A 10,650-nucleotide genomic window follows, 5' to 3' on the forward strand; every position below is an offset into this window, starting at 1 on the left:
TGTTGTCTTCAATATTCTTCATTGCGGACTCTGTGGTGAGTGTGTATTTCAGGATCTGGTAATAGTCAAGCTTGTTCCTTGGTGGTGCACTAATACGTGGGTTACTTGGGGTTCCTTGACTTCTGCAACAATTCGCAATTCCACCACCATCGACTACAACTTTCACCATCACAAAGCTATGAACTGAAAAGTAAAGCACAATGAAAAACTATCGATTAGATAAACGTTTCATATCATGCGATCATTCACATATTATATGCACGTTTCAGAATGAAAAGAATGCAACCTTAATGGAAATAATGCAACATTTTCGATCAGTAACAACCATTACTATATGTAAGTAAAATCTATGTAACCAGAAGTTACACATTCAATCAGTATGTGTAAGTAAAAGTTACACATCTAATTAGCATGTGTAACTAGAAATTACACATCTATTTAGCTTGTGTAACTAGAAGTTACACATCCACTTAGCTTGTGAAACTAGAAGGTAAGCAACAATGATCCTATCTATGCAACTACTTTTTGGCCCTGAACCCTCATATAAATGTAAGTACGAAAGCCGCAGGCTTATCCACTGCATGATAATAAATAAGAACCTACTTATATGCGGTATCCTATAGTGGCAATATTTAATTAAAAAGATATAATAACGACAAGCTTCTGAACCTAGAATCGTAACAAACTTATTCTCCAAAAGCACAAAAAATTAAAGAGGTAAATGAAATCTCAGGTACTCGTCATCTCGAATACAACCAATAAATTATGATGACAAGCCATAAAAAATGAGTTCTCTGTGAGGTTTACACATGAGTTCAACTGATGTATCACCTCATATTGTTTGAGACAACTCTTTCTGGCCTCAATCTTCTTTTTGCTAAAAGACATTTCGATAGCCTCGCCATCCTGTTCATCCACCCACATCAAATCTTTCTTATGCTTCCAAATATCCAAAAAGTGATCCTTCCCTTCCTTGGAGGTACTGGTTCCTAACCCTTGTAAAAATAAGCATAACAGTCATGCAATGATCCAAGGCCAACCATAATTCACCAATACTGCATAAAGCTAGTGCAAGCTATGAATTACTCAAAGGAGTAGTACAAGGAAACCTTGTAGTATTTGACATCCCAGCCCTTTGAACTCCCTCCCAAACTTTCCAAGGCATTGAATAGAAGGATATGACATTCTTATTCTTTCTATAAGTAACCTGAATAAGATGTTCAAAAACTGAAACTAGTTAGGCTATATTTATCATCTATAAATATTTGCATAAAATTTGATCAAAGCAGTACTTGAAAACATATAGCAGATATCACCATCAAATATACCTCGACAATTGGAGTTATAAATTCAACTAGAAAGGAGGGAATTTTCAGCAGTGATGGCCAGAATGAATGAAAGAACATAGTTACAAACCCACGACCTTTAGTCCTCTTCTTAGACTGTTCAAATCCCTGTAACATCTACCATACTCAGACACTTTCTTATTTTCTCAGCCTGAAATCTTCAAGACCTCAATTATCTCTCAAACCCATCATAAAGACCCACACATACCACTGCCTTTGCTTACTGGTGCCTTTGATAAGAAGAACAAAATCAGTTACACATAAGGAAAAGGAAACCCACAAAAAAAATATATGCCTCGTGTAATTAGCAAATACCAACCCTAATCAATATTAATAACTAAATTACTTTATTTCAAGTAGCGTATCATGTGTAAATTAGAATGTATAACTATAAGCTACACATTCATTTAGCATGTGTAACTTGCAGCTACATATCCATACAGTGTAACTTGCTGCTACACATGCATCTGAATTGTGTAACTAAGAGTTACACATGCTAATTTCTAGAGTCTGACTTAAGAATAAACATACCTCTGCCACCTTCTTCGTATCCTCAATAAGTGCAGTCCAAGCATTGAAGTCTAATGAGTTGGACGTGATTATGCTCCACAATCGCTCTTCTACAATAGAAACTGTTGAAACGTTAGACATAACAAAATCATTAACCTGTAGTAGCATCCTCACTACAATCATTAACTGTGATATTTCCAGGCTTAATGTATTAAACAACAACTTGAGAATCCCTAAGAACTGAAACATACTAAAAAGAAATAGATGCAGTGAAAAGTACTGAATGACACCCCAAAATTGGGTAGAGAGAACTTACAAATTCATAAGAAGAAAGAGATTGACATAGATTACCTTGAGTTCATAAGTAAGCTTATTCGACATTTCAATGTCGGTCACGAAGATCTCTTCTACATAAGGAGCTTGTTCTGCAACCAATTAGCAGCCTCTTCAGTAGTCTCCTCTTTAGTAGCCTCCCATTTGTTGTGAGTCGGAAAACACAATCACCAATAACCAATATTCTGTATTACAAGTTTAGTTATCATTTAATGCATTCTACAAGAACAAATACAAGTTCACATCAGTTCTAGTTAGGTCAGAAAATAAAATTAAATCAAATTACAAACGAGTTGACGGGTAATGCACATTTAGGCACACAAATTTCAAATCCGAACTTAGATTTCTTATTGAGATTAAAGGCAGAGAGATAATTCAGATTTTAGAAAAAAAATCCCTAACATATATTTGGTGAAATTTATCCTGAAATTTGAGTTCAAAACATGGATAAAGATTAGATGAACCCAAATCTGAACTCTGATTGCAAATCGGATCATGATTTTGAGCTGAAATCACAATTTTTAGGTTTTAGAAATTGATTATTTTTTTTCTGAAATCTAAATCGAGTAAGAAAAGTTGACAACTATGATCGAATTAGAGAAAAAAAAAGAGGTTAGACTTATCTTTCAGTTCTATTTCCTTACAAAATCTTCAGATTCATTCATTGATGATGATTCTCATCAACCCTTTCCATCAAATCTCCAGAAATCTTAAACGACACAGGGATTAGAGTGAGATTATAGCAGATCTAATGATTATGAGTTCAAATAAGAGACTTGAACATAAATCAAACTTTCAAATGTAAAAATATAAAATCGAAGAATTAAATTTACTTATTGAATTGAAATATTAAAGATAATGAAACTTATCTGTTCAATTAAACTTTCTAGGAGAATCTTCGAATTTATTTGCTGATTCTCGCCGACCTTTTCCATTTTTTCCGTTGAATCTTCAAGAACAAGTGACGTTGATGTTGAAATTAGGTTTTGAGATCTTCAAATCAACCGATCTTTGTTTCGTAGATCTTAGAACTACGTTTTGAGATAGTCTTTTCGCAAAAAAAATCCATTAGAAACTGTATTTCTCTGTGTGTTTCACTAGTAGAGAGAAAGTGAAATTAAAAATGAAAATGAAACCGAAATTACAGAGGAATAGAAGGAGAAGATGCAATCGATCTTTGTTGTTGCAGTCGAAGATTCAGATGAAAACGACGAAAAATGACTCTCAGAAACCCTAGAAATTATCTTTCTACCACAGAGAGAGATAAAGATAAGAGAGAGAAAGAAAATAGAAAAATTGAAATTATATTATGATATTTCTCTTGTATATATACTAAAGGGTAGTGTTGTCATTATTAAAATTCGTAATAATTAATTATGGGTGAAGAAAATTTAATATTTTAGGCCTAGCAATATCATATTCTGAAAGTATGGAATTGACGATGTATGATCCATTTAGTGGGGCTTCTATATATTGAACCCATATAAGGTTCTAGTATTTTTCACTTAATTAATATATCCCCGAGACTAAGCGGTTCTGGGGGAGTTCACCCCGGCAGTCTGTTTAGAATTTTTGATGATAATAAATAAAGAGGAAGAAAATTTTGGAACCTGGGGTATCGATTATTTCATGACATAAAGATATACAACAAAAGATGGTCACGGCAGCAGCAGTAGCACTGCACCAATCAATTCCACAACCTTGTTTATTTTGACCAAACACTACTGACAAAAGCAACTAAATAACGATGACAATATTTGTCCAGTTTCTTGTTCGATCTTTTCTTTTACTCAGTGCAACCACTGGTGTACCAATCCCTGTGACCAGCAACCCATTTTGGATCTTTCGGACTGAAGTACTTTGAAAGAACCCTTGAGTTCAAGAGCTCGATTATGGGAGCAAATTTTACACATCGAGGTGTCTTGTACTGATCAATTTGAGCACCACGGTTAATTGAGTAGTCCATCAGCTTGTCGAATGTTTCGATCTCCACAAACCTTATCTCTAGTGGTCCAACTGACTTGTCACATACACGGCCTTGGCGGTAAACACTGTTGAGAGATTCTTCAATTGCGAGGCAACAATCTTCAAATACTGAGGTAGGAATTGAGGTTTTGCCGTCATGAAGAAGTTCCCAATATAGCACATAATGGCCTGGGATAGTTGATGTATCCGCTAAACTTGTGTAGTCAACAAGATAGGCATTAAACGGTTTGAGATGATTCACAGCATTCTTCACAGCATTTTGAAGATCTACTTCATCCGTCTTGTCAGAGTCGATGCTTAAAACAACATTCTTTCGGCATACAAAGTTGAATTGAGGAGCGTTGTTCTTGAATCCAGCAACTCGAAGTATGTCTCCAACTTTATAGCGATAAATTCCTGATACAAGATAAATATTTTGATGGATTTAAAAGCTAGCTAAGATAACACTTGTGCAACTAATGAAACTTGTCGGTTTACCTGCATAGGTGGTGATCACAAGCTCATATTCTTTACCGAGCTGGACATTGACGAGATCAACTACTTCTTGCTGTTCCTCATTCTCAATCGAGGTTGTTGCAATTGACACCAAGTTGGCTTATTCAGTATTGGTCTTTTCCACTGGCAAGAATTCGAAATAGCCCATAGGAGGGATGAGAGTGTAGGATACTTCACTGGGCTTAGTTAAAGGCTCAAGATTCAGACCGAAATAACATTCTCAAGGAACTATAATTTTGGGCATACCAAAATCTTCCAAGGCATACTGAATGAAGACAAAAAAGGTTGTGAAATAGCAAAATCAGATAACCCCTTACCCAAAATTTTTTTAATGGCAAATCTGCCCTTTACGTATTAGTGTTAATAACCTTGATTAGTAATTAAATATTTTGTTTAGTGATTAAAATAATTTTCAGAATTATAAGAGTTGTTTAGATGAAAAATTTGAGGATGAGTTGTTTACACAAACTCAAGATGATGATTTTTATGAGCCAAATCCTGATGATGAAGACATTGATGAGGAACCCAATGCTTCTAATACACAGGTACACTTATATCCTATACTTAATCTCACTTGTATAGCTCTCAATTATCAAAAGTTAGGTTTTTTGAATCATGGTTCGGCGAAACAGGTTGAGGTTCGGCTCACATCTATGAGCCGAATCTACCAATTGATGAACGGTTCGGCTTACTGAATCTGTTTACTGCATGTGCCGAACTGTTTGCTAGACACTAGTTCGGCTTATATGAAAGTTTCATAGTAAGCCGAACAACATCCTGAATAGCTCGGAAAAAAATAATTACTGGTTCGGCTTATATTTCGAAAATCGTATGAGCCGAACATCAATTTGTTATTTTTTGGGTTAAAATATTGTTATTGGTTCGGCACATATTGAGAATATCGTAATAGCCGAACCTCGTTAATGTGCTAAGTTCGACACATATTATGATTATCGAATACGCCGAACCCCTATGCATCTTTATCTGTGACTAGGTTCGGCTTGAAATTTCATGAAATTTCATGCTGAACTGTTCATATACACTTACAGGAAGCTTTTGTGAAGAACAGTTCGGCTAAAAACGCAACTCAATTTTGAGCCGAACCCAACACTGTAACCGTCATTTAATCGATGAAAAACAGCAAATAGGAGATTGGGTTTGTAAAACTTGCTTTCTTATCCTCATTTCCGGAGTTGGAGATGCAGTTGGTTCAATTTCTGGTTCAATTGGTGGTTGATTTTCAGTTTCTACACCTTCATCTTCAATTGGTTCTTCTTCTTCAATTGATGGATTAGAAGACGATTTGGTTTGCCTAGTCCCTGCTTTTCTTTGTACGAGTCATTATGTGGTTGAGTTTAATCGACGATCAAATTTTTACGAATCGACAATTAATCACGATGATGAATTTTTTTTTGCGCAGGAGGGGAAAAAGTTTGGCTAGAGGAGGAGGAGGAAGAAGAGATGGTAAGGGAAACTGATTTTGATTTTTTAGAAAACAGATTTTAGATTTTTGTATTAAGGGTATATAGGTAATTGAACTACCCATAGGGTATCCCTTGTAAGGTCACCCAAGATGGGACTATTGTTTTGTATGCCTAGAAAGATTTTGGTATGCCCAAAATCAGGGTTCTTCTGAAGACGCGTACAAAGTGCTAACAATTGGAAGGCCATTGCTGTAAAAATCAAGACTAGCAATATACTGCGACATTGTCCCAGTAATGATAACATCTACATACTTAGCATTGGGCCATAACCTTGTAATAATCCCCTGCCATGAATCCTTACTACACTCTGACTTGATGAAGTCTGCAAGTCCAGGGTTAGGCTTAAGTAATTTTGAGACGGCTTCTTTTACAGACGAGTCGGTGATTTTGGAGTTAATATTTCCGGTTCGAATGTCATTGCTTAGATCAACCCAGTGTTTTTGCAGAAACCGTATTCCCCGAAGAAATACAGACGCAAAAACTGCTCCTACTCGAAGAACTTGATGGTTTTGGTAAAGCCCACAAAGTAACTGAGAGTACATGCTTTGGTAAGAATCCGTGCAAAGCTCGTTTGGACTAGTATAGCTGTTGAAAGGATCAGAAGTTTCTTTTTTGAAGTATGAACTCTTATAGTAGCTCGTTAGAGCTGGATGAGCTACTAACCCTCCTGGTGTTTTAGCTTCAGATTTTACAAACATAAAATACATCCCTTTGCCTTTGTTCAAGTCAGGGACATATTGATCCATTATAGGCATTTGAAGACTGTAAAACAAAGATCGTCTTTCAAACTCTTCGTCAATCATCGGCATCAGTTTCCTTTCTCCCCCTGAAGTGCCAGAACTATATATATATACAAAAGAAACAAATGGTCAAACCAGAAGCTTTAGAAACAGATAGGAATCAAAAGAAAATATCAAGTAGGAGCACATAGTCCGCAGACCTTGTAAGAAATTGTGAAATCGGAAGTACACAGAGGATTGGTGATGTATCACCGTCAGCGATACGAGTGATATCAGGTTGAAGATCTTCGTAAGTGACAACGGGCATAACTCTTTTGAATGTCTCACGGTCTGTGTGTCCACATAACCCATGTCTTTGTAAATACTCGACATGGGCACTGCGGGAAAGTATTTCATGGAGCACTTGCTTTTGAACTTCGTCCGCCTTCTTTGTTATTTCCTCTATGTATTGAAGTGCCTTTTTCTTCTTATCTACCTCTCTAATGGAACTGCTAGTAGTTCTGTTTTGAACATTACAGTAATCCATCTCAACTGAAGTGCGTACACTAATTAATGAAGAACTCGAAAGATTAACAAAATCGAGAGAAAGAGAGAAAAGGCTGTACTTTGAGAGTGGAGAATAGGATTATATATACAGCTGATGAAATAACTACTGCACTCCCGCGAAATTTATCCCCCTTATGCATGACGTGTATGACATGGAAAGACCATACATACCCCTAAAATGACAAGACCTGCTATGAAATCATTAAGGGGACATTAACATTAATAAAAGCATGTCAAGTTGAACTTCAATTCACTTCTGAAGATTATTTTTTTTTTTAAAACAAGAATTTTCATGTAAAGACACCATATTGAAGACATGGAAAAATATGGATCACTATCATAATGTATTGTATTAAAATGGTCCGAAAAGGATTAGGATGATTCATTATAATAATTACAAAACATAAATTATTCGTTAGTTTGATCATTATTCAAATAGAAAGAGATATGGAGGTTCGTAATTTCTTTGCACTTGCAACAATAAGTCGAGTTCTTTGTACACGTATCTAGTTTTTTGATATTTTTTATCAGAAGCTTTTTTTAGGGGTATTGAAATGATTGATAAGAAGTTGCAGTGACGCCATAAATTTTAAAATTGTGATGTTATAAATTTGGGAATAGTGATGGAAGTATCCTCTGCTTTTGGTCTTCAACGTCACCACAACCTATAACTTGAAAATATAATTCCAAGTTTCCAACCACTTAACCGGGTTGGCCTTCCGTGGATTGATTGTCGCCATGAACATGTAGCAGGTATTTTCACCTAAGTACAAGATTTATACATAATATATACCCAAATGAAAAATTAATCTACAAAAGCATGTGTTAAATTAGGGTTGTCAAGAAAATTAAGCTACAAACGGAATACGAATGATTCGATACCGAATACGGTCCCCAAGAGTTGTTGGGTCAAGGGTTCACACTACAGTTAGTCGTAGAATATAAAGAACCAACCAACCCAACGTAAGCATCAACAACCTGTCCTCTTTGGTTTTGGGCTTTTCTATTGTAGCGCATGCTTTCACCCATATGACTTTGATTATCAGTATTGACCAAATACTAAATTTACATGGAGGTAGAAAACTCTGTGAGAAATATTAAGCTTTCATGATAATCAAGATGTAACAGACTGTAAAAACAAAGAAGAAGAATACTTTTATGTCATGATACCATGGTGCCTGCAACCACCTTTGTGGTGTATTTAGCTCTCAGTAAAATTAATTAGTCGTTTTACTTACAGTTAATTCTGCTTTAAATTTTAAATGTCTGTTATGTTTGTACAGGTGTAGTACAAACACGTGTATGGTCAATGATGTATTAGGGTTTCGTTAGGTCTCTTTCTCTTTATTACGTCTGTACCTGGAATTGAAGTTTATCATGAAAATAGAAAAGAAAGAGGCAGTACAGTGGTACTGAGGTTACTTAATACTGCTTGTTATAGTTCATCTCCTCATGAAGAACCTCACAGATCTACACACACGTGATGCTGAAGAACGTACTGCTGCTCTATGTCAGGATACCTTGCTTGCTTCCTTGGTTAAGATTTCTGAAGAAAATCAAGCAAAGTTCGACTCTCTCATTACACTTCTTTCTAGATCTCACACAGACCCACAAGTTTCTAACACACCACCTTCTTTTGAAAGTCACACCCACAAAAATCACACTGTGAATCTCAATACCTTTTCTAAAACTCCCAAAATTGATTATTCGAGATTTAGTGGTGAAAATCCTCGCAGCTGGGTTCGAAAATGTAAAGATACTTTCAGATCCACTCCATTCTTGAAGAACAAAAAACAGAATTTGTTTCTTTGCACTTGGATGGTAAAGCAGATTCCTGGTTTCTGGATTTTCTTACTGGTAAAACCTCAATCTCTTGGTCTCTTTTTGTTGAAGCTATATGTAATCGTTTTGAGGATCTAGCAAATGATAATTATGTGGGGTGTTTTAACAAGATTTTTCAAGTTACTTCTGTTGAGGATTACTTTGAGCAATTTGAACAATTAAAGGCTTTAATGCTTGGAAAAAACCCTCATCTCACTGAGGAATACTTTGTGTTAAGTTTTATTAGTGGGTTGAAAGAAGTCTTGAAAAGCTCTGTGCAGATACACAAACCTACAACCCCTTCTCAAGCTTTTTATCTGGCTAGATTACAAGAGCTAGCCCTCTCATATCAAACCCAAATCTCAAAACTCATTCCACTTAAACCAACACCCACTACTTCCACTTACCATAAATTTGTTCCACAGAAAACACCTATTGTCCCTTCCACCATGGGTGCTTCTACATCTACACCCACTCCTCAATCTTCTAACCCACCACCCAAATCTCAATATATACCACCCATCAGAAGACTAACTTATGAGCAGATGAGTAAAAAAAGAGCTCAAGGACTTTGAAAATGCGGGGGTCTAACAACCTCACCCAATATTTCGATTAGCAATCTGTATGGACTAACTCTAATATACTTTTAAGAGAATCAACTAGACAATCAGACTCAATCTTAATAAAAAGTATATCAAGAAGTTAATATCTCGATTTCTTGATTTAATCTATACTCAAGCAAATGGAAATCTGCGAGTCTTTATTAAATACAAGAGATATAAACCTGGATGGTACCAAAGAACAATATCCAAGGATCAATCAATTTCCAATCAACAACCAAAGGTTAGATTTCACAATTGATCGATACAACGCACAACCTGTGATATTTCAATTACATAACAAAATATAATGCGGAATAGAAATAACACAGACACTAGAAGTTTTGTTAACAATGAAACCGCAAATGCAGAAAAACCCCGCGACCTAGTCCAGATTGAACACCACACTGTATTAAGCCGCTACAGATACTAGCTTATTACAAACTAACTTCGGTCTGGACTGTAGTTGAACCCCAATCAATCTCACACTGATTCAAGGTACAGTTGCGCTCCTTACGTCTCTGATCCCAGCAGGATGCTACGCACTTGATTCCCTTAGCTGATCTCACCAAGAACCAAGAGTTTCGTACGACCCAAAGTCGAAGACTTGAATAAACAAATCTGTATCACACAGAAAAGTATACCGTAATAGATAAATCTATCTCCCACAGATAAACCTACGAGTTGTGTTTCGTCTTTTGATAAAATCAAGGTGAACATGAACTAATAGATAACCCGGACTTATATTCCCGAAGAACAGCCTAGAATTATCAATCACCTCACAATAATC

General features: G+C 35.9%; 1 pseudogene; it reads right to left on the minus strand.

The window, feature by feature from the left end:
• Positions 1–3,975: 3,975 nt before the first annotated feature.
• Positions 3,976–7,449, minus strand: LOC113352687 (annotated as a pseudogene).
• Positions 7,450–10,650: the final 3,201 nt, after the last annotated feature.

This window comes from Papaver somniferum, chromosome 1 (assembly GCF_003573695.1).
Source record: "Papaver somniferum cultivar HN1 chromosome 1, ASM357369v1, whole genome shotgun sequence".
Taxonomy (NCBI): domain Eukaryota; kingdom Viridiplantae; phylum Streptophyta; class Magnoliopsida; order Ranunculales; family Papaveraceae; genus Papaver; species Papaver somniferum.